The sequence below is a fragment of the Papio anubis genome, chromosome 8, assembly GCF_008728515.1.
Source record: "Papio anubis isolate 15944 chromosome 8, Panubis1.0, whole genome shotgun sequence".
NCBI lineage: Eukaryota > Metazoa > Chordata > Mammalia > Primates > Cercopithecidae > Papio > Papio anubis.
In genome coordinates, this window is record NC_044983.1 from 125,756,549 (window position 1) to 125,781,520 (window position 24,972).

Here is a 24,972-nt window from a genome sequence, read left to right on the forward strand (position 1 = left end):
TCTTTTTAAGATGCAGAAAAATCTTTCTTCACCCTCACCGCCAGCCAATTTCCCTTCATATTTCATTGGCCAGAGCTCTGTCAGTTGCCCACACCTAACCCAATCACTGCCAAGGGGAAAGGGACCCAGTGATTCATCCGCTGGAGGGTGGACTTCTGAAGATCAATGTACTGCCAGTGAAAAAGAAGGGGAAAGGATGTTGGGTAAGCAACCACTGTCTGCTACACCTGGTCGCTCACTCGCCCCCGCAGTATGCTGCTCAACGGAGTGTAGACTGCAAATATCCCACATCTCCGCCCTGCTGCCATTCTATTTTAGGGCTGAGGAAGTAACTGTCCTAGGAGAGGAAACTTGCTAACGGCTATTATGGGAAGGTCTATAAACGACACCGTAGTTTGCTTTTCTAGATCAGGAGTTCTGTAACAGTGGAGGCATAGGAAGTAGCAAGGATGACTGCATTTCAGAGAGAAGCCCCAAATGCCATTTTATTTTAGCTAAGAGTTTCACCTTTCTCCTTGAAGGCATTTGCCTTAGACCGCCCCAAAAATAGCCAGCACATTCCTACCACAAAGACTTTGATCCAGCTATTCTCAGTCTTGAATACCCTTCCCTTCTCTCCCTACTTAGGGAAATCCTGCCTATCTTGGAAGAGTAAAGCTCAGACTCTTCTTTCACAAAGCTTTCTCTGACCACCCCGCTGGGAGGACTCTCTCCCTTCCCTATACACGTATGACTGTTCCTTGGTAACTCTCCCATGCTGTTGAGTGACACTGGTGCCAAATTATTAACAGTTACATGTCTTTCTCTTCTATTCAACTGGAAGGTATTCTAGCAGGTAGACTTTGATTTTTCATCTTCACATCCTAAGTGCTTGGCATATAGCAGGATATGCAGGAAAGTTTGTGCAATGAAAACTCTTAAAATGTAATTCACTCTTTCATGCTTCTTCTCCCTACTGATCATGCAAATGAGAACTCTTATCTCATTTTGAGACCCACTCATTTTTGTTTAGTACCAGTTATGTGTCAGGCACTCACTTAGCCACTTTCCTTATGTATTGTTTTATTTGACACTCTTTAAAAACTGTGAGAGTTTTCACAACTTACAGAATAGAAAATTAAAGCTCAGGCAGGCTAAGAGAAAGGCTAAAAGCAGACTCTTTCAAGGCCACATGAAGAATTAGGGCGTGGAATTAAAATTCAAGTCTGTAGAGGCAATATTGTATCATGGTCAAGAATATGGGTATTGAACACAGATCACCTTGCTTAAAATCTTGCCACTTACAAGGGCCGAGCATGGTGGCTCACGCCTGCAATTCCAGCACTATGGAAGGCCAAGGCAGGTGGATCACTTGAGCCCAAGAGTTTGAGACTAACTTGGGCAACACAGCAAAACTCCATATCTACTAAAAATACAAAAATTAACTGTGCCTGGTGACGCACACCTGTGGCCCCAGCTATTAGGGAGGCTGAGGTGGGAGGATCACTTGAACCTGGGAGGATTACTTGAACCTGGGATTGCAAGGATGCAGTGAGCTGTGATAGCGCCATTGCACTCCAGCGTGGGAGACAAGAGTGAGACCTTGTCTCAAAAAAAAAAAAAAAAAAAAAAAAACTTGCCACTTACTAGCTATATGACCTCAGGGAAGTTAGCTAGTCTCTGTGTATTTCGGGTTCCTCATATATAAAATGGGAGTTAGAAATAGTGCCTATTTCATAGGGTTACTATGAGGATTAAATGAGCTCATAGAGGAAAACTGCTTACAATGGTAATGACATATATTAACAAGCAATACATAATAGCGATCATTATCGATTCCAAGCCCAGTGGTTTTCCCACAGCATCATAACAAATGCTCCTACCCTCCACCCGCCAAGTCACCTTAGGCGGGAAAGAATGACCTAGCCAAAGGACAGCCCACTGGGGGGGTCATGAGAACCACTGTCCAGAGGAGGAGCTGCAAAGAACAGTGGGTCAAAGATCACAAAGGCAATGACGTGCAAAAATTCCATCCAGGAATGGCTCTCTGCGACAGCTCGGCCCATATTGATGGCGTCCTGAGGGAACTTCTAGGGGAAAGGCACATGAGACAGGAAGCAGGTCAGCTCCCCAGTGCCCAAATACTGACCATACACCAAAGAATAGCCCCTTAGCTCGAACAAGCTTTGAAGACCTGAAATGCTTACAGCCCATCCCCTGAAAACCCAGTGCCCACAGTGATTACAGGGCAAGGTGAAGAGAGTTCCCAAGGCAAGATGGCTGCTGGAAGGCACGTTGTCCCATTGGCCTTAAGGACAAGACTGACCCTTCACCCCTCCGAGGCTCCTATACTGCCATACCTATTATCGCACTGTAACCTGGTGGGGAGGGTGACTCAGGACAGGAGCTACCATTCCCTTTACGCAGGTGGGGAACTGAGGTCCAAAGAGGATAAATGGCTACTATGTGAGGTCACGTAACTAGTCAGTATCCATTCCAGACTAGAACTCAGGACTTCTGAGTCTCAATTCAGTGATATTCTTCATTATCTTAGTACGTCTTTTGCATCAGCATTTGTCTTCTTCAAGCACATGCGTTTCCTTTCTTTCTTCTGAAATGTTTATTGTCTTGCCTGTGCTAGGCTCGGTGCTAGGCACTAGGGGTTACAGAAATGATCATGGCCCTACCACCCCCCTTGCACCTCCAGTAGGCACTGCGGCAGGTGAATGCACAGGACGCGCTCAGTAAGTGCTTGCTGATATGAATCCGATTGTCTCATTACTAATGTTCCGTTATAGATTTCGGTTCTTTCCCCAAAATGGCAATTTCTACATTTTTATAAATGTTCTTTCTTTTCCTGGTCTGAAAAAGAAGACTGAATATTAAGCTAGCTGGTTGCCACTTGGTGTCTCCCAGGAAGACAGGAGAACTGAGACCCCTTTATAAAATCAGGACTCCCAAAGAGATCAAAGTCTCCTCTAAAATGAGTGCCTGAATTATTCCTCTCATCAGCCCAGAGAAACAGCAAGAAAGCAGGATCTGAGTAAGGAAAAAAGGCTTCCGTGCAGATTTTACAGCCTCTGGGTGTGACTGTGGAATCCACCATATGCCATTGGTCTGGGGTCAAAATCATGGGCCCAGAAGCTCCCACAGAAACTTTTCCAGGACCCAGGAAACACTTAGGGCCTTTGCTGAAGTGTAACACTGCTCTGTGGAGACACCTCTGCTACCCAGGATAGGTGGGGCTCTCCTGAGGCATGAGCCACTTAGCCCCCAAACCAGAAGACACAACAAATGCGAGGACTGGCTCCTCTGGAACAAACCTAGAGCAATCTGAAAGAGAACATCAATATATTTAAAATGAAGACATAAAACATGAAACAGAAACCCTAAGGAAAGAACAGGACCCAAGGATGGAAGGGCAGGATGAACTGAAACAGAACTAAGAATTTCTAAACGTAAAATGTATAGTCATTAAAATTATAAACTCCCGCCTGTAATCCTAGTACTTTGGGAGGCTGAGATAGGAGGATCGCTTGAAGCTAGGTTTCTTTTGAGACAGGGTCTCGTTCTGCCACCCAGGCTGTAGTGCAGTGGCACCATGTTGGTTCACTGCAGCCTCGACCTCCCTAGGCTCAAATAATCCTCCCATGTCAGCCTCCCGAGTAGCTGGGACTACAGGAGTGCATCACCATGTCTGGCTAATTTTTGTTATTTGTTTTTTTGTTATTTTTGGAGAGATGAGGTCTCACCATGTTGCCAAAACTGGTCTCGAACTCCTGAGGCTCAAGCGATCCATCTGCCTTGGCCTCCCAAAGTGTTGGGCTTGCATGCATGAGCCACTGCACCTGGCCACTGAAGCCAATCCAAAAATAAAAAATAAATAACCAGGCAAGGTGGCTCACGCTGGTAGTCCCAGCACCTTGGGCGGCTGAGGCAGGAAGATCACTTGAGCCCTGGATTAGAGGCTGCAGTGTGTTATACTGGCGCCACGGCACTCCAGCCTGGGCAACAGAGCAAGATCCTATCACTTAAAATAATAATAATACAAAAAATTAGGCTGGGAGTGGTGGTTCACTGTAATCCCAGCACTCTGGGAGGCCGACACAGGCGGATTACCTAAGGTCAGGAGTTCAGGACCAGCCTGGCCAACATGGTGAAACCCCATCTCTACAAAATACAAAAATTAGCCAGGCGTGGTGGCACACGCCTGTAATCTCAGCTACTCAGGAGGCTGAGGCAGGAGAATCACTTGAACCCAGGAGGCAGCAGTGGCAGTGAGCCAAAATCGCGCCACTGCACTCCAGCCTGGGTGACAGAGCAAGACTCCATCTCAAAAAAAAAAAAAAAATTAAAACTCAATGATGAAAAAGGTTCAAGAAATGTGGTAACACAGCTAAGCAACTGAAGCCAATATACCTGACTCAGCCTCCTTGCTCAGTGTCTGTTAGTTGCTGGGCACGGTGCTGGGCACAAAGAGCCAAGAGGAATAACATAGAGTCCCAGTTCCCAATCCCCTTCAAGATGCCGCAGCTCACAGGTGAGGAACTACACAAGCAAACACATTTCCCTGCAAGACAGCTGTAATAACGGTACCATCTACGGGTCCCTTGTGCTGCCTGCTTTTCTTACATTATCTCAGTTAAGTCAGTACGGTCAGTGCAGAAGACAAGGAAAGGCGGTGACTATAGTAGACCCCAGAATCTCCTGGTTTTCCCACCCACCGACCATTCCATTGAGCCATCCTGCATCCCCCAAGGTCATAGATCTCCGAAGAGAACAACTACAATGGAACGCCTGGGCATTCTTTTTACATTTCTACTCAAAAGGAAATTATTTGGATAGAAAACTACAATGAAATAGGCACACAGTATTGTTACACACAAGCTGAGTTTTTACAAAGGCAGAAGCCTTGACCAAAAATTCATGATTGGCTTCGAAAGGGGAAATGCCAACATCCCCCAGAAGCCGCGGGTGGGTGCTGTGTTGACTCCCCTCTTCCTGTTCTGCCCACGGCTGATCCTCCCCGGCTGGCTTCTACGTAACTCCCACCACAGCTGGGGAAGTACTGACAGGCACTCTTCTTTATCCCAAACCAGGCTCCAATCGGGATCCCGCCACTGGAGGGACATACTTACTTTTGTTTTCCTAACTCTGTGCACCTTCGCACTTCCTGACTTAGGCCAGTGAAGGAAGAGGAAACATCAAAAAGATTACAAGACAAGCTTAGTTTCTGGCATTTCCAAGGGATGGGAGCTGAAGGGGCTGGCAGGGTGACCCCAGGCAGCAGACGCCCTCAGTCGCTTTGTAACTCAGCACGCCGGTGGCCAAGAGAGCTCATATGCCTCTCCAAAGTGCTTAAGGTCTCAAGAAACCGTCTGTTTCTGGGGAGGATCTGGGACAGGAGCCCATTTTCTCTAAATAACTGAGAGGACTTCAGAAATCTGGTCTTAATTACCCCCTCGCAGCGACGTGGCTACACAGCACATCATGGTGTGTTTCCTTTACTCTCAGAAGATGGGGCCACCAGTGGGCCAGGCCCTCCAGTTGCTTCTTCCCCTAAGGACTCAGACGGATCTGTCCTAATCGAACCACACACCCCCTCCTGACCTCTCTTGGGGCCAATGGCCTGCTCTGGGAACAGGGCTGGCTGAGGTTAGGGACCTGGTTGCAGCTTTGGAACCAAGGTTTTAGCCGTACAAAAGGAACAATTGCAGGGATGTGTGCTGTGCTGGGCATGAACTGGGAGTCAATTCTGAAGTCAGAGGACCCAGCCCACACCCTGCCCATCCCTTCCTGGGAGAGGACTTGGGGTGCAGAGCGGGAGCTGGTAGAGGGTTTGCACGGGTTAGTAAATTTAATTTTTTCAAGAGGCCGGGTGAGAAGTTAGTGTCCCTGGGTTGAAAGTGAACAATCGGGCCGACAGCTGGAGAATGCACAGCGAAATGAATCCTCAACTCCAACTCTTCACAGAGGCCTTTCACAGAGAAGAGCTCTGACGAAGGAGTGACTGTGAGGACACAGTGGAGGCTGACTCCCGCCCGTGCATCACTGCAGCCACGGTAAGATGTCTCTGAGCTTCTCTTCCCCATGGGTTAGGAACCTCTCCCCAGAGCTCCCATAACACCCTCCTTTCCCAGGCTGCAAAGATATCCACATCCTCACTCCCAAGACCTGTGAATACATTAGGTTACATGAGTTACCCTGCAATGGAAAATGAAGGTTGCAGATGGAATCAAGGTTGCCAAGCTGTTGACCTTAAAATAGGGAGAATAGCCTAGATTATACAAGTAGCCCAGTGGGATCACTTTAAGGGCCCTTCAAGGTAGAAGAAGAATCCAGAAGGGAGAACCAGAGAGATGGAAGCTTGAGAAGGATGAAGACCAACGTTGCTGGCTTTGGAGGTGGAAGAAGGAAACTATAAGCCAAGATATGCAAGCGGCCTCCTGATACTGGAAAAGACAAGGAAACAAATTCTTCCCAGTGCTGCCAGGACTAACACACTTTGCTAACACCTTGATTTCAGTCAGTGAGATCCATTCTAGACTTTTGACCTCCAGAACTGTAAGATAGTAAATCTGTACGATGTAAACCACGAAAGTTTGGGGTAATTTGTTACAGCAGCAATAAGAAACTAATACACGATCATTATGCTTATCCTAATATAATGCAATTTTTATTTATATGTCTATCACCCCCATCAATAATAATAATAATAGCTAACATTTGTTGAATGTACCCTTACTGTGAGCACTTACTATTTGGTAAGGCCAGCACCAAGCATTTCATTCACATAAGATACTAAAAAAAAAAAAAGGTAATTTCAATTGAACACACGATGAAGGTAAAGACAGGGGTCTAAAAGTAGGGGAGGGAGTTAAATGCATCTTCGAGGAGATAAACACACAGGTGCTTTTTAAAGATGAGTAGCAATTAGTCTAGGAGAAAGGAAGAGCATCCCCGGCAGGGGGAAGAACGTCAGCAGACACTCAAGCACTCTGGCAGCTTCACAGCAGGCTGGTAATAATGTTTCTAGCCTGTAAGTCTCCTCAGAGATCCAGGCCTCCTGCCTGCCTGAAATCTCCACAGGATGCCTCCTAGACATCTCAAATTTAGGATGGCTGATATAGAACTTGATTTTCTCCATGAGCATACTCCTCCTAGTCTTCCTGTCTCCCACAACACCACCATACACCCAGCCGTTCAAGCCAAAACCCCAGGAGTCACCCTTGAGTCCTTCCCCTTGCCTCATTCCAATGTAATCTATCACCAGATCTCATCAATGCTATCTCCAAGATCTAAGTAGCCTCTGCCCACTTCTTTCTACCTCCATTGCTGCTGTCTAGTTCTAAGCCACCATCCTCTTTCCTCCTAAGTGGTCTTCCTGCTTCTACACCTAGCCCCCTATGATCCATCCACTCTTCACAAAAGCAGTCAAAGCTATCTCAAAAATGTCAATCAGGCTGGCCGTGGTCACTCACCTGAGGTCAGAAGTTCAAGACCATCCTGATCCACATGGCAAAACTCCATCTCTACTAAAAATACAAACATTAGCCAGATGTGGTGGTGCATGCCTATCATCCTAGCTACTCAGGAGGCTGAGGCAGGAGAATCACTTGAACCCAGTAAGGCAGAGGTTGCAGTGAGCTGAGATCGTGCCACTGCACTCCAGACTGGGCAATACAGCTAGACTCTGTCTCAAAAAAAAAAAAAAAAAAAGGCAATCGGATCTCACTGCTGAGCTTAAACTCACCAAAGCTTCTCTTTGTACTGGGTGGAGGGACTCTCTCCAGCATGGCTTAGAATCAATCGGCTGTGTGATCTCGCCCCTGCCTCCCTCTCAAACTTCACCTTGTGCCCATTCCCCCCATCTCTCCCTTACACTCTAGCCCTGCCTTCCCTTACTCCTTGGAATACACCAAGCTCTTTTGTGCATAGTCAACTTTGTACATTCCCATCCCTCTGCCTGGAATGCCCTCCCCCACAATCTCTCTGCCTGGCCAGTTCCTTCTCCATTTTCCAATCTCAGAAAGGCTTTCCCTTGCACAACTAGGACCAACTTTGTGCCACCAGCCCCTACTTTGGTTCCAGGTTTGTTTCCTTGATAACAAGGAATCATTCATTTGCTAGAGGTTGTTTATTCTGCTTCTTGCTTGTTGCCCATCTCCTCCAGCGGAATGCAAGCTCCAGAAGGGTGGCGACAGGCCTTTTTCGTCCACCGCTGTATCATCAGGACTCCACACAGGACTTAGCATGGCACAGGTGCTCAATACATGGTTGTTCAATTGATGAATTAAAAGAGAAAGTGTGAGGCTGACATTGAAAGATAAGGCTGGAAACAGAAGGCCTTGAGAACAGGGTCCTATTCATCTTTCCACGACTGGCACCTCCCACAGGGAAGCCACTTAGCAAATGTTTCACTGGATGCATGAAATAAAAATTCAATTCCAGATAAATCTGAGATGTGCTGTCCTTTCTGGGCAAGGCTCCCCAAGAAGTTTCCGCTCCTCCTTAGGCTTCTTAGGAGGTACACGTCTAGGGCATACAGCAAGTGCTTAATAAATAGGGTGACTGCTACTATTGCTCATATGGGGATCACTCATGCAGCCTCCTAGAAAAGACCTTCCGGAGTCCACGCCAGATGCAGCAGTGGCTGGGTGAAGAAATGGGAGGGGAAAATGAGAACAGAGCAGCAGGATCCAAATACGACTGAGACCTAGGTGGGGAAAGGGCAGGAACAACACTGTCCTGGCTAACTGGGGTTCCCTTCTTTCCTCTAGACTTCAGCCACCTAGGTACAGCATGGAGATGCCAGCTGGGACGTGAGTCCTCACAATGGAGGGCTCAATCTGAATGCACACATTCATCTTTGGGCCTGCCAGGCTTGCACTGATTTTGAAAATCTGGCTCGCTGTGGCTGGTGAGGACTGGGGAGGTGTAGAGAATTTCAATTTCCCTCACCAAATGGCAAGCTTGCGAAAAGTCCTTTCTCTCCAACATTATCACATACTAAAAATGAAAAACCAGCCATTCAGAGCTCTCATGAGAAAAATAGATGGGCTGCTTAGCTCACAAGGAACAGGAGGGCTGAAAATCAAGTCTAGAGAACATCATAGGGTACATTATGTGCTAAGCTACTGCCCTTTTTTGGACCTGGGAGTTTCTATTTTTCACAGAAGAATGGGATAGGGAAAGTAATTCCCCATATAATAAGCCACTCATTTTATACTTCAAATCCATTTGGTAGCTGAATCTCCAAATCCATTCAGTGGCTCAACAGTAGGGGTTAGGTGATTTTTTTTGTTTAGCTCCCTATCTCAAAATATGCAGTTTGAGGCAAATAGCATATCTCAAAAAAATAGCAGCATTACCATGATAGAAGAGAAGGCACTAAAGCGGTGAAGGTTATGACGCTAAGAAGACATGTTTCCAAATCTGTTTCATGGCTAACAGATCAAAATCTAACACAGAAGGGGCCTGGGACTGAGCCTGAAGAAGTGGAAACTACTCCTGGCCACGTGACCTTGGGTAAGTCAGGTCACCTTTCTGGGCCTTCTCAGGAAAGGGGCTGAAATCAGTTGTTCTCCAAGATCTTTTTCTTTCAAAACCTCTGACTGGTTGTTTCCAGAAGACCCGCATTTTCTTAAAGCTGTCTGGTGGCGCTACAATTGCAAAACAGAAAGGCTTTGGGGTGAAGGTTGCAATAGGGATAACCTAGGACTAAAAACCGAACAGCTTTTACAATCCCAAAACATTACTCAGCAATCCAGGGCCTGATGTCATCCCAGAATCAATCACGCCAAGATAATCTAACAGAGTAGACAGGGGAACATGCGAGAGAAAGTTCTTTTTCTTGCCTGATGAGTACAGGTAAAGTTAAGGTCAAGTTAAGGATGATGTTCTGCAGTTGACCATCTGTCTCCCTGAGCTACTGGAAAACCACATTACTAAAGGAAACTGCTTTACAAGTGCCCAACATGAACCCTTGGGATGTATCAAACCGCAGAAAACCGGACGCGGGCAAGTTTCTTTTTTCTTTGAAACTTCATGTCGCTCTCAGAAAATGCAGCAGGTCCCAAAATGGTACAAGCGGAAAACGCAAGCCACTTCAGGTCCGCCCGGGAGCAAACACCGAGCTCCAAGTAGGACTCCCCCTACCCCTTTCCTTTCGCTTCGTTTCTCTTCTTTTGCTTTAGGCAAGTGGCCTGGGGCCTGCCAAGCAGCGCCGGGTTCGGGCAGGGGCCGGCGACCGCGGGGAACTTTCCTCTGCCGCGCCAGAGACAATGCCGGGAGGGCTCCCCATCCGCGGGGTTCGGGCCGCCAAGCGCGTCGTCCCGGGCCCTCCCCCGGAGCCGGACGCGAAGCCCCCCCAAGGCGGGCCCCATCCCCGGCCCCACTGCGGGGGCCCCCTCTCCAGAGCTGGAGGCGCGGAGACCCCCCCCCCCCCACCAGGCGGCCTCGTCCGGCCCCGCAGAGCCTGGCCGCGCGTCCCGCACACGCCCCAGCCCAGGGCCGGCGCCCTCCCCGCGGAGAAGGACACCCCGCTGCGAGAGGAGCCGGGAGCCCGCCCGGCGCCCCGTCCCCGTACCCCTCTTCGCGCGAGGTACTGGGCAGGGGGCGCCCGCGACTGTGGGCTACTCCGCCCGGCCCCACCGAGCTCGTCCGAGCGCCCCGCAACTCACCGGGACCTGGCGGGCCGCTGGGCATTATTCCATCGCGGGCTCGGCCAGGCGCTCGCGGCTCTCGGGTGGGAAAGCGAACTGCGACCGGGAAGCGCCGGCGGGGCGGGAGGCGCGGGCCCGGGGCTGCCCAGCGCAGAGTGCTCGCCCGCGGCGGCGGCCAGGCCAGGCGAGGCGCGGGAGCCGAGCGCGGCGCAGGAAGGGGCGGGCGACCATGTGCCGAGGGGGAGGAGGCCGCGGCGACGCGAGCGGCTCGCACAATCCCGCTCGGCGGCGGAGGGCGCGGGTTTCAGGAAATCCAAACACTTCGACAGGAAATCGGAATCCTGACTAAGCATTCCCAGCCCCGAGCCGCTCCGCGCCGGGGGCTCCCGCCTCGCTTAACCCTTGGCCCGCCGGCAGCCACGCGGGGGGCGCGAGCGGGGCCCCAGACCTCGGCCCGGGTCGGGCGTCCTTCGCTTTCCGCCCCATGCCCTGGCCGGCCGGCCTCCTCCCTGCCAGAGGTGGAAGGGGTGGGATTTATCCACAGAAAACCCTGGACGCGGAAGGTGCCTTTCTAAGGCCGGGACAGCGGCAAAGGACGTGCCTGTCTTCCATCTGCAGAGGATGGACCTGCACTGTCCTGGCCGTTACCCCTATTTTCAGTAAAGGAGTGACTTCACCAGGCTGCCCCCTTTCATCCCTTCCTCTCTGCTCTTATAATTTCCTCATTTTGCCCAGTGCCAGGGGAACAGGACCTTCCCAGTCAGGATACTATAGGAACAGTATGGAGAGTAATCGTGTGGGCTGCAGACTCTGTGTCCCATTGGAATATGGCCTTTTTTTCTACTCGTGTTACCTTGAGTAACCCAACTTTCCTGAGCCTCAGTTTGCTTAAATATGAAATGGACGTTAATTCCACCCTCATAGGTTTGATCTGGAAACCGATGTTTAGACAGGGACTGGCACATTGGAAACACCCAAATAAATGATAGCCATGCTTGTCCTTATTATTGCCATTAAAAGACATCAGAGAAAGGAGGATTTTAATTTGTGGGATGTATATTGTGCATATCTATGTCTACTTTCAAAGTCAGAGACGTAGTCTTTCTTTAGAACTTAATTTCCCTCCTAATCGTTGGGCGATTGTTTTTCTTCGCAGCATTTCAGAAACTGCTGTCTGCAGAGGATATGGTTCGTGGCTGTGGCAGACCCCCTTCTGTTGAAATCTGAAACGGAAAACCTCACGAAATTTGGGATTTTGCTCTTAATCTGAGAGTCCGGGTATGGTGGGGAGGTTGTTAAACAGTCTGGGGCGGCTTTACAAAGTTTGGGAAAACCAAAATCAATCTCTGACTGGGCAGAGAGGCCGGACAGCCAAAGAGTGATTCATTGTGGTTTCCCACGGAAATGCCACATTTCGGGGGTGTCTACCTGGAGGATGCAGCTTGGTGGTTTTGCTGTGTTTCAGATTCCTTTGAAACCCAATCAGACTTTGAAGAGGGAACATGCTCGTGAGCGAAAACAGAAGCCTGAAATGAACCTGCTGGGAACTGAAAGTTGGGTACCAGCTCGTTTACTCCAAGTAAGGAACAGATACCAGTTTTAGACCCAGCATTGTTCCTTTTCTGCAATTCTCTCTCCGTGGCCAGCAGCAGTAGGACAAGCTCTGAGGTGGGCACCAGGAGTCCCAAGGTCCTGCTCCAGGCCCTTTGCAGCTGCCGTCCGCTCTGCCTGGTAGAACCCTTGTATGACTGTTCTTGGCACACAGCTCACAGCCCAGAAGTCAGCTCCACAGAGAGGCTTTCCCCAACCATGTGATCTACTTGTCTCTGGCACCTACACCCCACCTCCACCTCTCCCAAATATAGCGCATCCTGTTTGATTGCTTCATAGCCCTTGTCACTGTTTAATGTAGCCTACGTGATTGGTTGCTTATTTTTTATCTGCCCCCCACTCTCCCCACTGCATGGGTAAACTGCATTACAGCAGTACCTTGGCCTGTTTCCTTAGAACAGTGCTGGCCCATATGAGACCATCAATAAACACGTGTTGAATAAATGAAAGAAGCAAACAAACTAGAGTTGTAGATGGGACCCCCGCCTGAGGTAGGGTGGTTCACTCCATCCAGCAGCTCCTTGTAGCTTCCTCTTTGGTGGAGAGATTCAAAAGGGAATGCCCAGTGCAGTGGAAGAAGCACCAGATGGCTCTATTAGTGCTTCTGGAAAGTTAAAACTGTAAGTAGGCCAGGCGTGGTGGCTCACTACTGTAATTCCAGCACTTTGGGAGGCCGAGGCGGGTGGATCATGTAAGGTCAGGAGTTTGAGACCAGTCTGGCCAATATGGTGAAACCCCCTCTCTACTAAAAATACAGACAATTTGCCGGGCGTGGTGGTGGGCGCCTGTAATGCCAGTTTCTTGGGAGGCTGAGGCAGGAGAATCGCTTGAACCCTGGAGGTGGAGGTTGCAGTGAGCCGAGATCACGCCATTGTATTCCAGGCAGGACGACAGAGTGAGACTCAGTCTCAAAAAAAACCCAAACAAAAAACTGTAAGTAATTAAGACTGTCAGATGAGATAACTATAGTCTCATTGGTACAGTCCCAGTTAATTACTCCCTTCTTTGTGCTTCCTTGGCATTTCTGTTTAAAGAATATATTTATCACGTTGTGTACTCACTACTAGATGACTGCTCTCCTAAATCAGATGGGGGAAAGGGAGTCCACACTTGTTGACCACTTGCTCTGAGTGGGTCTCTGAGCAAGGTGAACTTGAATTCATTTTAAGGCATCGGTTAAGTGCCTATAATGTGCTAAAAAAAAATCTTGGCCCTACATCTGCAATGATGAAAAAGAACTACTCTTGCTAAGAAAGACAAGAAAGCTCTATCTAGTAAGCAGAGAGATAAGTACTCTTATAAAGTCATGTCCAGGGTGTCCAGGGATATTCAGAGCATTGAAGGTGGAGTAGGGTGGAGATAAGTTGGAAAATGCTTCCAAGAAGTGGGTACTCTTGAACTAACTTTCTAGGAAGAGACAGGACCTATGTAGCTAGATAAGGGGGCACAGACCCGCCAAGCAGAGTAACAAGCGCAAGTGTTAGTGATGCTCGGCTCCATGTTCCCTGGGCCCACCTCTGAGCTCACCGGCAGCTGCAATGAGCTGCCCTCTGTACAGAGGAACTGTCTATCCAAAGCAGGCACCTCTCCTCTCTGCCAGGAGGCTTTCTCTAGGGCTGTGGGATCTTGCCTAGCCTGAAAGTTTTCAACAGCCCTGGGGCAGTCCTTAACCAAACAGTGGATGAATGTGTCAGCCTCCCCTTCCCTAAGGAAGAACAATTCTCAAATGCTTTCAAGGCAGTTCCTCAGAGGAACCCCCAGTAGGAATGAATCCAGTAGCCCCCAGAAGTCACTCCCTCATTAAGTCATTCTTTGATTTGCCTCTTGTCCCTTCCTTGCCTTACTTTCTCACTTCCTTATTTGTTCTTGGGATCCCAAATAAAGTAACTGCACCCATCTCCTTGTCTCGAGGTATACTTCTGGGGAAACCCAATCCAGAGCAGCGTTCGTGCATATATTCACAGATACTGGCTGGGCACCCCCAGGTGCCTGAGCGAAGACTGAGTGTGAACACATGATATATGTGGGTAACTGCACGAGGTTCAACATGATCTGAGAACATGATGCATGTTCAGACATGGAAAACAATGAGACTAAAAAGCCTTACACCATCTTACAGTTGAGGAAACTGAGGCACAGGAGTGTTGAGTAACTTGCCCAAGGTCAAACACTAGTGAGTAGAGGAGCATATTAGTCCGTTTCCAGGCTGCTGATAAAGACATACCTGAGACTGGGAAATTTACAAAAGAAAGACTTTTAATTGGACTTACAGTTCCACACAGCTGGGGAAGCCTCACAATCATGGCGGAAGATAAGAGGGAGCAAGTCAGGTCTTACATGGATGGCAGCAGGCAAAGAAAGAGAGAGTTTGTGCGGGGGAACTCTTTTTGAAACCATCAGATCTCAGAGATTTATTCATTATAGAGTTATAGAACAGCACAGGAAAGACTTGCCCCCATGATTCAATTACCTCCCAATGGGTCCTTCCCACAACATGTGGGAATTCAAGATGATATTCGGGTGGGGACACAGCCAAACCACATCAAGGAGCATTGGAGTCCAGGCTCTTCACCACCTTGCACTGCCTTTCTTGGTAGTTCAAGCTGTCGGGAGTATGAATAATGAGAAGAAGAGAACCAAAAGGAGAACCAGGGGGCATGGGAAGAAATTGCTTTTAGAAGGAGGGAATGAGCAACACTCACAAATGTTACAGGAAATTTCATCAAGAGAGGACCGGAAAGCAAGTGTTCATTTCATATGACAATGAGAGGGCTGATAACTTTTACCAGAGCTGTCTTGATGGAGTGGAGGGATTGGAAGCCAGATTGCGGTGGGTTGAGGAGTGAGTGGGAGACAGCAAGTGTGGACAACTCTTTTCAGAAATGTAGCCGTCTAGCAAGTGGGAGGTAAGGGTGGAGGCTTCTTTAAAGATGTGTGGGCAGGCAAGCATCTGGGTTGGTAGGAGAGATTGAGAGGAAGGGATGGTTCATTGATAGAACAGGTACTGAGGATGAGAGGAGATGGGAACTAGAGTGAGTTAGGGGCACAAGCCCTGGACTGGAAGAGGCCACCTTGTCTGCTGAAGGAGAGGGCTGAAGGGCAAGGTGCAGAACTCTAAATTTCCACCATGAACATCCTGGAGTCACAGACTAGGAGCTAGGTAGGCTCTTGAGTTTAGACCCCTGAGTTTAATTCTTTATGAAAATTATGCTCCGGGCTAGGTGAGGTGGCTCATGCCTGTAATCCCAACACTTTGGGAGACCCAAAGCAGGGGGATCATTGAGCCCTGGAGTTTGAGACCAGCCTGGGCAAAATGGCAAAACCCCATCTCTACAAAAAAATGTTAAAATTAGCCAGAGATGGTGGTACGTGCTTCTAGTTCCAGCTACTTGGGAAGCTGAGGTGGGAGGATCGCTTAAGCCTGGAGGTCAAGGCCTACGGTGAGCCATGATTGCATCAGTGCACTCCAGCCTTAGCAACAGAACGAGGCCCTATCTCAAAAGAAAATAAAAAATGATCAAACGTAGATGAATAAAAAGTGACTTCAGCCTAATGACTGGAAAAGAGATAACATGAGAAGCTATTTTGGCCCAAGTAAGTTAGTGAAGTAGGAAGGCAAGGATGAGCAGGAGAGACTTGGGAGATTCAGTGAACACAGCTTGTTGGCTGGTGGTGGGGCACACGCAAGGAGGGGACAATGGTGCTCACCTGTAAGGAGGAAGAGGGTGGTATTTTTAACCATGACAAAGAGTGAGGGATGGGAAGGTTTTGAGGAGGAAGATAATGAGTTCCTGTTTGTGCTTTCTGCAGAGAAGGGAATAGGTGGTGGGTAAGAATGCAAGGCTTTACTAGGCTGGGGTGGGGGCTAGGCTAGGGTAGGGGTGGGCAGGAGGGAAGCAGAGGGACCTACTCAGTTGGTGAGTGGGGGAGTTAGCATCTGAAAAGATAGCACCCTTCACTAGTTTCTCACAGTCTTGCGTCATCTGGATTTTTCTAGTGCACGGTTTCTCGTTCTTGGCAATATTAACATGTTGGACCGGATGATTCCTTGTTGTAGCCGGCTTCTGGCACTTTGTAAGATCTTCAGCAGCAGCCTCTCCTTGGGGAGGTTCGGCTTCTGCCCACTGGATGCCAGCAGCAACCCTCCAGTTGGGAAAACCAAACACATCTCCAGGTATTGCAAAATGTTCCCTGGAAAGCAAAATTGCCCCCAGTTGAGACCTCTGTTCTCTCGGCTTTTCCTTACATCACTTGAATATTGTTGATTAAAAGGTGAGCCGTTTGATAACCTTTTTTAGCAGAAGCACTTGTATCCAGTTTGAAATCCTGGCTCCACCACTTCTCTGGTTCATAACTTTGAGTGACGTTCTTGCCTTCTCTTGGTTTCTTTCTTTCTTTCATTCTTTTTTTTTTTTTTTTTTTTTTATCTGTAAAATGGAGTTTTTGAGAGGATTGAATGAAGTAATTCATGCAAAGCATTGGGCTCAGTACAGGGTGCCTGGTCAGTGTTCAATCATTGCTGGCTATCATTATTAGTATTTTAGTGGTATTTAGGCACTGGTGATATATCCAGACCACATTTGGAAATTTGGACCTGGAGATACAGACCTCACACATGTATCAGAGACAAGAGGGCACACTTGAGGCTGTGGATATCTATACGTGGTCTGGAGAGAAAGTAGACAGGAAGAAGAAGAGAGGTTTGAGCAAGAACCCCAGGGAACACCTAAATTTACCAATCAGATGGAGGAAGAGGGGTCCATAATTGAGATTTGGGTGGTCAGCCATGTAGATGGGGAACTCGGTGTAACTTTTCATCTAACCAACATTAAGTGGCAGCCCTGACCTTTGGGCAGTGGGAAGCTTGGCCACTGATTGTGTTCTTGTGGAATGAGAACAACCTTGATGCTGGAGTTAGCTGTCACTGAGTGCACACCTTGGCGTCAGGTGCTATGCCCATGTTAATGCTCACAACAAGGCTATGAATTAGGCACTCTTTATTATGCTCATTTTATACATAAAGAAACTGACACATAGAGAAGTATGATGGTGAAGGAGGGTGAGTTCAGCAAGGTAGGGTAGAAGGAGAAAGGGCCTTTCACACAGAGAGGTGCCATGTGAGGAAAGGCAGAGGCCCAGAACAACCTTGGAACAAAGAATGAGAGAGGTACAAAGTGTTGGAAGGCAAGACATGGACAGCTTCCACTCTAGGGGCATCCCTGGTAGTGCCATGTCCAGCCATACTGGAGCCCAAGGCAAAAGGGAAAGTCAATCATACTGATTCTGTATTTATTTATTTATTTATTTATTTATTTATTTGAGACAGAGTCCCACTCTGTCACCCAGACTGGAGTGCAGTGGTGTGATCTTGGCTCACTGCAACCTCCACCTCCTGGGTTCAAGCGATTCTCTTACCTCAGCCTCCTGAGTAGGTAGGATTACAGGCCCACACCGCCATGCCTGGCTAATTTTTTTGTATTTTTTTAGTAGAGATGGGATTTCGCCATGTTGGCCAGGCTGGTCTCGAACTCCTGATCTCTGGTGATCCACCCACCTCTGCCTCCCAAAGTGCTGGGATTACAGGTATCAGCCACCACACCCGGCCCTGATTCTGTCTTTATTTAAAATTTTAGCATTTTGTTCATCCTAGAACTTTTACATTAATTTTTCTTTTTTAACAACTGCACTAAAATATTCTTTCTCTTGACTGAATTTGTTGGCACTCACTTGGATGGATTGAACAGAATGCCAAACTCTTCTAGCCTTCTTGACCTTGCTGCTTACGAGGCAAATTCCAGCCTGGGTCACTCCTTTGTCCCTTAGCCAGGAGAAGACAAGGATCCTGATTCCAGCCCTACAGGACAAGAGCCAATGGAAGAGAGGTAATTCTGTGGAAAACCAAGGACTTTCAGAAAACGAAAATGTATCTGGGCACGTAAAACCTAACCAATCTGTCTACTACAAGAAGTTCCTCTTTGAGCCTTCCAGAGATCTGTGATACCGGGAACAAAGCATTCCAGGGGCATTGAGGGGAAGAAGAAAGGAAAGAGTGGGAAGCGGGGTCGGCACATGGAACATACATAGTCAGGTGATTAAGAATCTGTGCTACATCATCATAAGAAAAATAAAAACAAAAGCAAAAGCAAAACAAAACAAAAGAAACTGCGCTGCAGTGGAGAAGGCTGAGTTTTAGCTCAACCACCTACTAGCAGTGTCATTTTACCTAGTAACAACGAAGTAAGTCTCAGTTTCCTGGCTATAAAATGGGGATAAAGGTACCCATCTCATAAAGTTGTTGAGAGGATTAAATGAATTAAGTCACGTAAAAGTGCCTGAGCATAATAAGTATTCATCACTTTTTTCCTTTTTTTATTTGTGGGGTTTTTTGTTTGTTTGTTTGTTTGTTTGTTTGTTTTTTAGATGAACTCTCACTCTGTTGCTTAGGCTGGAGTGCAGTGGCCCGATATTGGCTCACTGCAGCCTCCACCTCCCAGGTTCAAGCAATTCTCCTGCCTCAGCCTCCTGAGTAGCTGGGATTACAGGTGCCCACCACCATGCCTGGCTACTTTTTTGTATTTTTAGTAGAGACGGGGTTTCACCATGTTGGCCAAGCTGGTCTCAAACTCCTGACCTCAGGTGATCCACCCACCTCAGCTTCCCAAGGTGCTGGAATTACAGGTGTGAGCCACCATGCCTGGCCACTTTCTTCCTTTTTTAAGAACTATAGTATCAGCATTTAAAAATGTATTATTTTTCAAGCCGAATAATGAAGGTGAGAGAGATGGAATAGTAACATGAGGCTTAGGAAGATCCCAGGGAAGGTTTGTTTCATTTTTCTCCCAGTTGGGAGAGCAAGAGAAGGGTCCAGTGGAGAGGGAAAAACAGAGGCATGTGGTAAGCAGAGTCTCCCCTGAGTTGGGAATACCTTATATATCCTCAAGTTGAGCTTATCCATTTACAGATAATTGAATGACTGGATCAGGCTTGCACACCCTGCTGGCAGCGTGGTCAGAATAAAGCCAGGGTCTCTGAAGGCCAGGACAGTTTTTCTCACTGAAAACCTAGCCACCGTACTATACCCAATCAGTGTAAATCCTGGAGTCACTCCTTGTGCCCAGGTCATAAGGATGTGAGATATGATGAGATTTTTCCCATTACACTGTTAATGAAGCCCCACTCAGCCAAAACACACCCTGAAGGGGCTCTGTAAGATAAACACTCTGGCATTTCTCTAGAGTTGCTGAATATCAGGGAAAATGCTTTCCATTTTTAGGTTATTAATTTTGAAAGCTTCATTTCCAGCTATAATGGACCTTGGTGATAAAAGAGTCAGACAAATGGGTCACAGCAACAATCTCTTAAGAAAGTGAGGTCTGCTTTTTGTGTGTGTGGAATTAATAAGGGCCTCACCGTCTTCACCTGGGAACCCCAGGAAGTCCAAAGCAAGCCCTCCCTGACCTTTTGGGGTGAAGTCCCCCACTCTGTGTTTCCATAGAACCTTGGGATCAATGCTGACAAGCCTTAACCACAGTGCACAGTCTCTCTCCTGTAGTTTCTGAGGGCAGAGATTCTCTTATTTGCCTCTGTATCCCCAGCATCTATCAGAGTACAAGGCACACAGTGTGTCAACTCATGTCTCTTGAATGAACTTCCATGCTTTACAAAACATCATCACAAACCAGCTGCTGGAAAAAAGAACCCTGACATTTCCTGAATAAGCAAAGTTCAGAGCTGGCTTTTCCAGCAGGTATGTTGTTCTGAAACTGACCTAATAGTCCCATAGACAGTTTCTTCTGATAAACATTTGAAAGTTACCCTTCTGGTCTTAAACCTTGAAACTCACCAGATCCAGACAATGAGATGCCAGGCCCCTCATTCATCATGATTGCTTCCTTACTCCTCCCGAGTTCCTGTTTTCTCATACATAGTTACATTTCTCCCTTCCCATATAAACCCCTAATTTTAGTCAGTTAGGGAGATGAATTTGAGACTGATCTCCCATCTCCTCCACTGCAGCACCTGATTGAAGCCTTCTTCCTCGATAGTACTCATCTCAGTCATTGGCTTTCTACGTGGCGAGCAGCAGGACCTACACCAAACCCCTGGTGTTTCAGAAACAGTTCAGGGTGGAAACAACCATGTGTGTTAACAACAGTAATGATGTTGACAATGTACAGTAACTAAAATTTGAGTACTTACCTTATGCCTGGCATTGTTCCGATGATTCTAATGGCACTATGTGTGTTAATAACAGTAATGACATTGACAATGAACAATAACTAAAATTTGAGTACTTACTGTATGCCTGGCACTGTTCTAATGATTCTAACGGCACTTTCTACTGATTATCTCATTTAATCTCAAAGTAAACCCACTTACTGTATGCCCGGCACTGTTCTAATGATTCTAATGGCAGTTTCTACTGATTATCTCATTTAATCTCAAAGTAAACCTAAAAGGTAAGCTACTAATATGTACATTTTACAGACGAGGAAACTGAGGCTCAGAAAGGTTACACACAGGGTATTTGTCTTTGGCAATTACCCTCCGGCTCTCTTGCTGCAAACTGAGTTCCAGGGGCCAAAATAAGGCATAGAGTTTGTCAACTTTAAATCTAAGGGATATTTTAGTGTATCTGAGCCATAGATTTACACTGTAAAATAACAGGTCCCTCTAGTCTGGGCCTACTGTTTCAGAAAAAGTGGAAAATACTCCCCCGGTGGTTTTGTAAATAGTCCTTAATTGAACTCAGCATTGGTATCATTACCACCAAGTTCTGCAATTAACCAGCCTGAAGATTGCTTGCTAGGTTGCAGCTACAGAGATATTTACATATCCATGTTTTTTGTAGGCAAGACTTCCAGCCTGTAAATTGCTTATCCAGCCATAATCATAGCTGCTAGGAGGCTGCCTGGGGCCATTTCAAGGGAATGAGGAAGGGAAAGGATTCCCCTAAAGCCAGCTGTTGCTACCTCAGAATAACAACACTAACAATCAAGAACTAACATATGTACAGTCCTTTAAAAATTACAAAACACATTCTCATACAGTGACTCGTATCCATTTTTAATTTCTGTAATAGTAGGGAGGGGAGTACTGCTGTGAGGGTCATTATTTTAAAGAAGAATCACCAAAGCCCTGTTTCCTCCAGGGCGATATTGTTGTCTTTCATTCAATAAATATTCAGTGAGCACCAACTAAGTGCAAGGAACTGTACTAGGTGCTGGAATGTAATGGTGAACACAACAGACACTGTTCCTGGACTCATGAAGCTTATAGTCTAAGTGGGGAGAAAAACCTTAACCAAATCATGTATACAAATAAGTATAAAATTATAACTACTGCAATGCCACCAGAGAGGTAGAAATTGCAATGGGATCCTGAAATAGAGGGATTTAATCACGATCAGGAAAAACTTTTCTGAGCTGTGTTAATTAGGAGTTAACTAGGCAAAGAAAGAAGAAAAAGTGTCTCATGAACAGGGAACAGCATGTGTAAAGGCTCTAGAACCAAACCAACAGCATGTGTAAAGAACCAACACATGTCTAGAACCAAGAGCATGTGTAAAGGCTCTAGAACCAAAGAAAGTCATCATTTCTGCCAAACGACCAACCTATTTTCTGCCATATTCTATTGGCTGAGGCCTTTTTGAAAAAGAATCAACAGAATATAGAATCTTAGAGATGGAAGGCATTTTTCAGGGCACTATAGTCCAGGTAACAAACAGTAGGTGCATAGCTGATGTTTGAATGAATGGAGTGTCACGGGGGTGTATCAGTTAGTTGTTGCTGAATAACAAATGATCCCCAAATTAAGTGGCTTAACCAACCACCCAGCGCTTCATTCTGTGGATTGGTGATTTGGGTAGAATCAGCTGGGTAGCTTTCACCTGATCTAAACTGGATTTATTTATATACTTGTGGACATCTCCCAGGTCGGTCAAAATGGTGTATCACTGTTTTCTGTGATTGCTAATCTTCCAACAGGTTAGACCAGGTTTGTTGATACAACAGCAGGGTTCTGAGAGAAGCAAAAGAGGTTGCTAGGCCTTTCATAGCCTCAGGTTCAGGACTCTCACAACCTTATTTCTGCCATATTCTGTTGGCTGAGGCCTTTTTTTTGTTTGTTTGTTTTTAATGATTATTAGAATATAGAATCTGAGAGATGGAAGGGATTTTTCAGGGCGCTGTAGTCCAGATAACAAACAGTAGGTGCATAGCTGAATGAATGGAAAGATGAACACACTACACACGCCCATCTTCAGAAGTTCCAGCCCATGGAATATTGCGCTAATGGGCCAGAACAGGTTTCTCTACCTTGAGTTTTGTTTTGTTTTTTTTAACTTCACATCCTTGTCCCCATCCACAGTGAGATCAGATAGGTGTATCTAAAATGCCAACCTCACCTTGCAACCTTCAATGTTTCCTCAGTGCCTGCCAAGCCCATTTGTCATCAAAATCACCAGAATAGGCTGTTTTAAATACTGACTCTGTGCCGGGCTCAGTGGCTTAGGCCTGTAATCCCAGCACTTTGAAAGGCCGAGTTGGGAGGGTCACTTGAGGCCAGGAGTTCAAGACCAGCCTGGGCAACATAGCAAGATGCTGTCTCTACAAAAAAGTTAAAAATACAAACTTCTGTCCTCCATCCTAAATCCACTGAATCAGAATTTTTGGGATCAATATTTTTAAAAGCTGTCCCAAGGAGTTAGATCCAGCAGCTGATCCAGTGGGATGCCAGGCAGTCAGATTCAAGTTTTGCAAAGAAGGTTTTCTAGCATTATTGATCTCATCAGCTCAGACACTTGCCTTCTTAAAAAAAACCTTGTACTCCTACCTCTGCACTGCCCCTAGAACTGATGTCTTCCTTCATTGTGAACCCAAAAAAATCATATTGTTATTCAAAATGCATTATTAAAATTGGTATACATATTTGCCACACTCCCACTCCCCACCCCAGCCCTTTTCCCATTCCAAGTAGATTGTCAGGTCTTTGAGGGTCATATTCATCATATTAACTTCAGTGCTCACTGGAAGTCTCAGTGCAAAATTGATCCAATGAATCCAAGTGTTCATTGAGGGATGAATGGAAAAACAAAATGTGGTATGTACACACAATGCAATATTATTCAGCCTTAAAAAGGAAGGAAATTCTAACACATACCTCAACGGAGATGACCCTTGAGAACATTACGCTAAGTGAAAAAAGCCAGTCCCGAAAAAGATAAATACTCCATGATTCCACTGATATGAGGTACTTAGAGCAGTGAAATTCAGAAGTAGAAAGTAGAATGGTGGTTGCTAGGGGCTGGGAGGAAAGGGAATAAGGTTGTTTAATGGGTACAGAGTTTCAGTTTTGCAAGACGAAAATAATTCTGGAGATGTATGGTGGTGATGGTTGTACAACAATATGAACTTCCTTAATAGCACAACTTTTAAGTACATTTAAATATGGGTAGGATGGTCAATTTTATATTATATGTATTTTACCACAATTAACTTTTTTTTTAAGTTGAACTGCTGCAAGTATAAATGGCCACCAGGCAATTATTGAATACCTCCAGGCTTGGGATATTTCCTGACACATGACTTTGCCAGAGACCAGTTAATGAGTTAGATTATAACTTGAATTCTTTAAGATAATGGCTCTGCACGTATTCCATGAGTCACTGATGGGTGCCAGTCAGCTGAGGTTAGGCCAGCGCTGCTAGCTCCTGGCTGTCTCTGCCTGGCTCCTGAGGCTTGGCCCCTCTCCCGTTTTCTGCTTCAGTCATGTTGTGGTCTCGGCACTGTTCTCACTTGCAGTCTTGGTGTAGCTCTGCCCCGGTGGCTGTTTCTGTTCCCAGCTTTCCACAGCTCATGGGCCCTGCCCCAGGCAGACCCAGGGGACTCAGCCCCCAGTTCATGTCAGCCTCCTTGGAAGAAGAAACCAGATACAAAGTTCTGTTTTCTTTTCTTTTCTTGTCTTTTCCTTCCTTCCTTTCTTTTTCTTCCTTCCTTCTTTTTTTTTTTTTTAAATCGAAGTCTCACTCTGTCACCCAGGCTGGAGTGCAGTGGCATGATCTCAGCTCATTGGAACCGCTGCCTCTCAGGTGCAAGCAATTCTCCTCCCTCAGCCTCTTGAGTAACTGGGATAACAGGCACGTGCCACCATGCCTGGCTATTTTTTGTGTGTTTTTAGTAGAGATGGGGTTTCACCATGTTGGCCAGGCTGGTCACGAACTCCTGATCTTGAGTGATCCAGCCCCGCTCAACCTTCTAAAGTGCTAGGATTATAGGCATGAGTCATGGCACCCATCCTGAAAGTGCTTTCTTAAATAGAGCCAAGGCTCCTGTGCTTATAATGCTCTATGGTTCAGATCCTACCTGGATAACACAGGACAAGTCCAATCCCTTTCCCACACAGCATCTCTGCAAAAATTCAAGCATTCAGACACAGCTCTGATGATCCTCCCCAAGTCTCCCAGATCTTGTTTCTCAGATAACAGACTTCTGGATCCTTCCCCCTACCCAGTTGCCCTTGCCTGACCCCATGAGAGTTGATTCATGTCCTCTTGAAACACGGCCCTCAGAAGTCAATCAGTTCTCCAGATGGCATCTGACCAGTGCTGAGAAGGCCAGGATTATTATTTCCACTACGTGGACCCCGATGTGCTGACTCCTGAAATGAATCCAGATAGCCATTATGTTTTTAAACTTGACTATAAACCCAAAGTCTGCTT

The 24,972-nt window shown here is 46.8% G+C and overlaps 1 protein-coding gene across 4 annotated transcripts in view; it reads right to left on the bottom strand.

The window, feature by feature from the left end:
• Positions 1-11,050, bottom strand: part of ASAP1 (ArfGAP with SH3 domain, ankyrin repeat and PH domain 1) — a 397,004-nt gene extending 385,954 nt beyond the window's left edge. For all 4 annotated transcript variants that reach the window (XM_017962314.3, XM_017962320.3, XM_017962317.3 and 1 more), the window contains exon 1: positions 10,662-11,050. The gene's annotated coding sequence lies outside the window, so the exon portion shown is untranslated. The remainder of the gene's footprint in view (positions 1-10,661) is intronic.
• Positions 11,051-24,972: the final 13,922 nt, after the last annotated feature.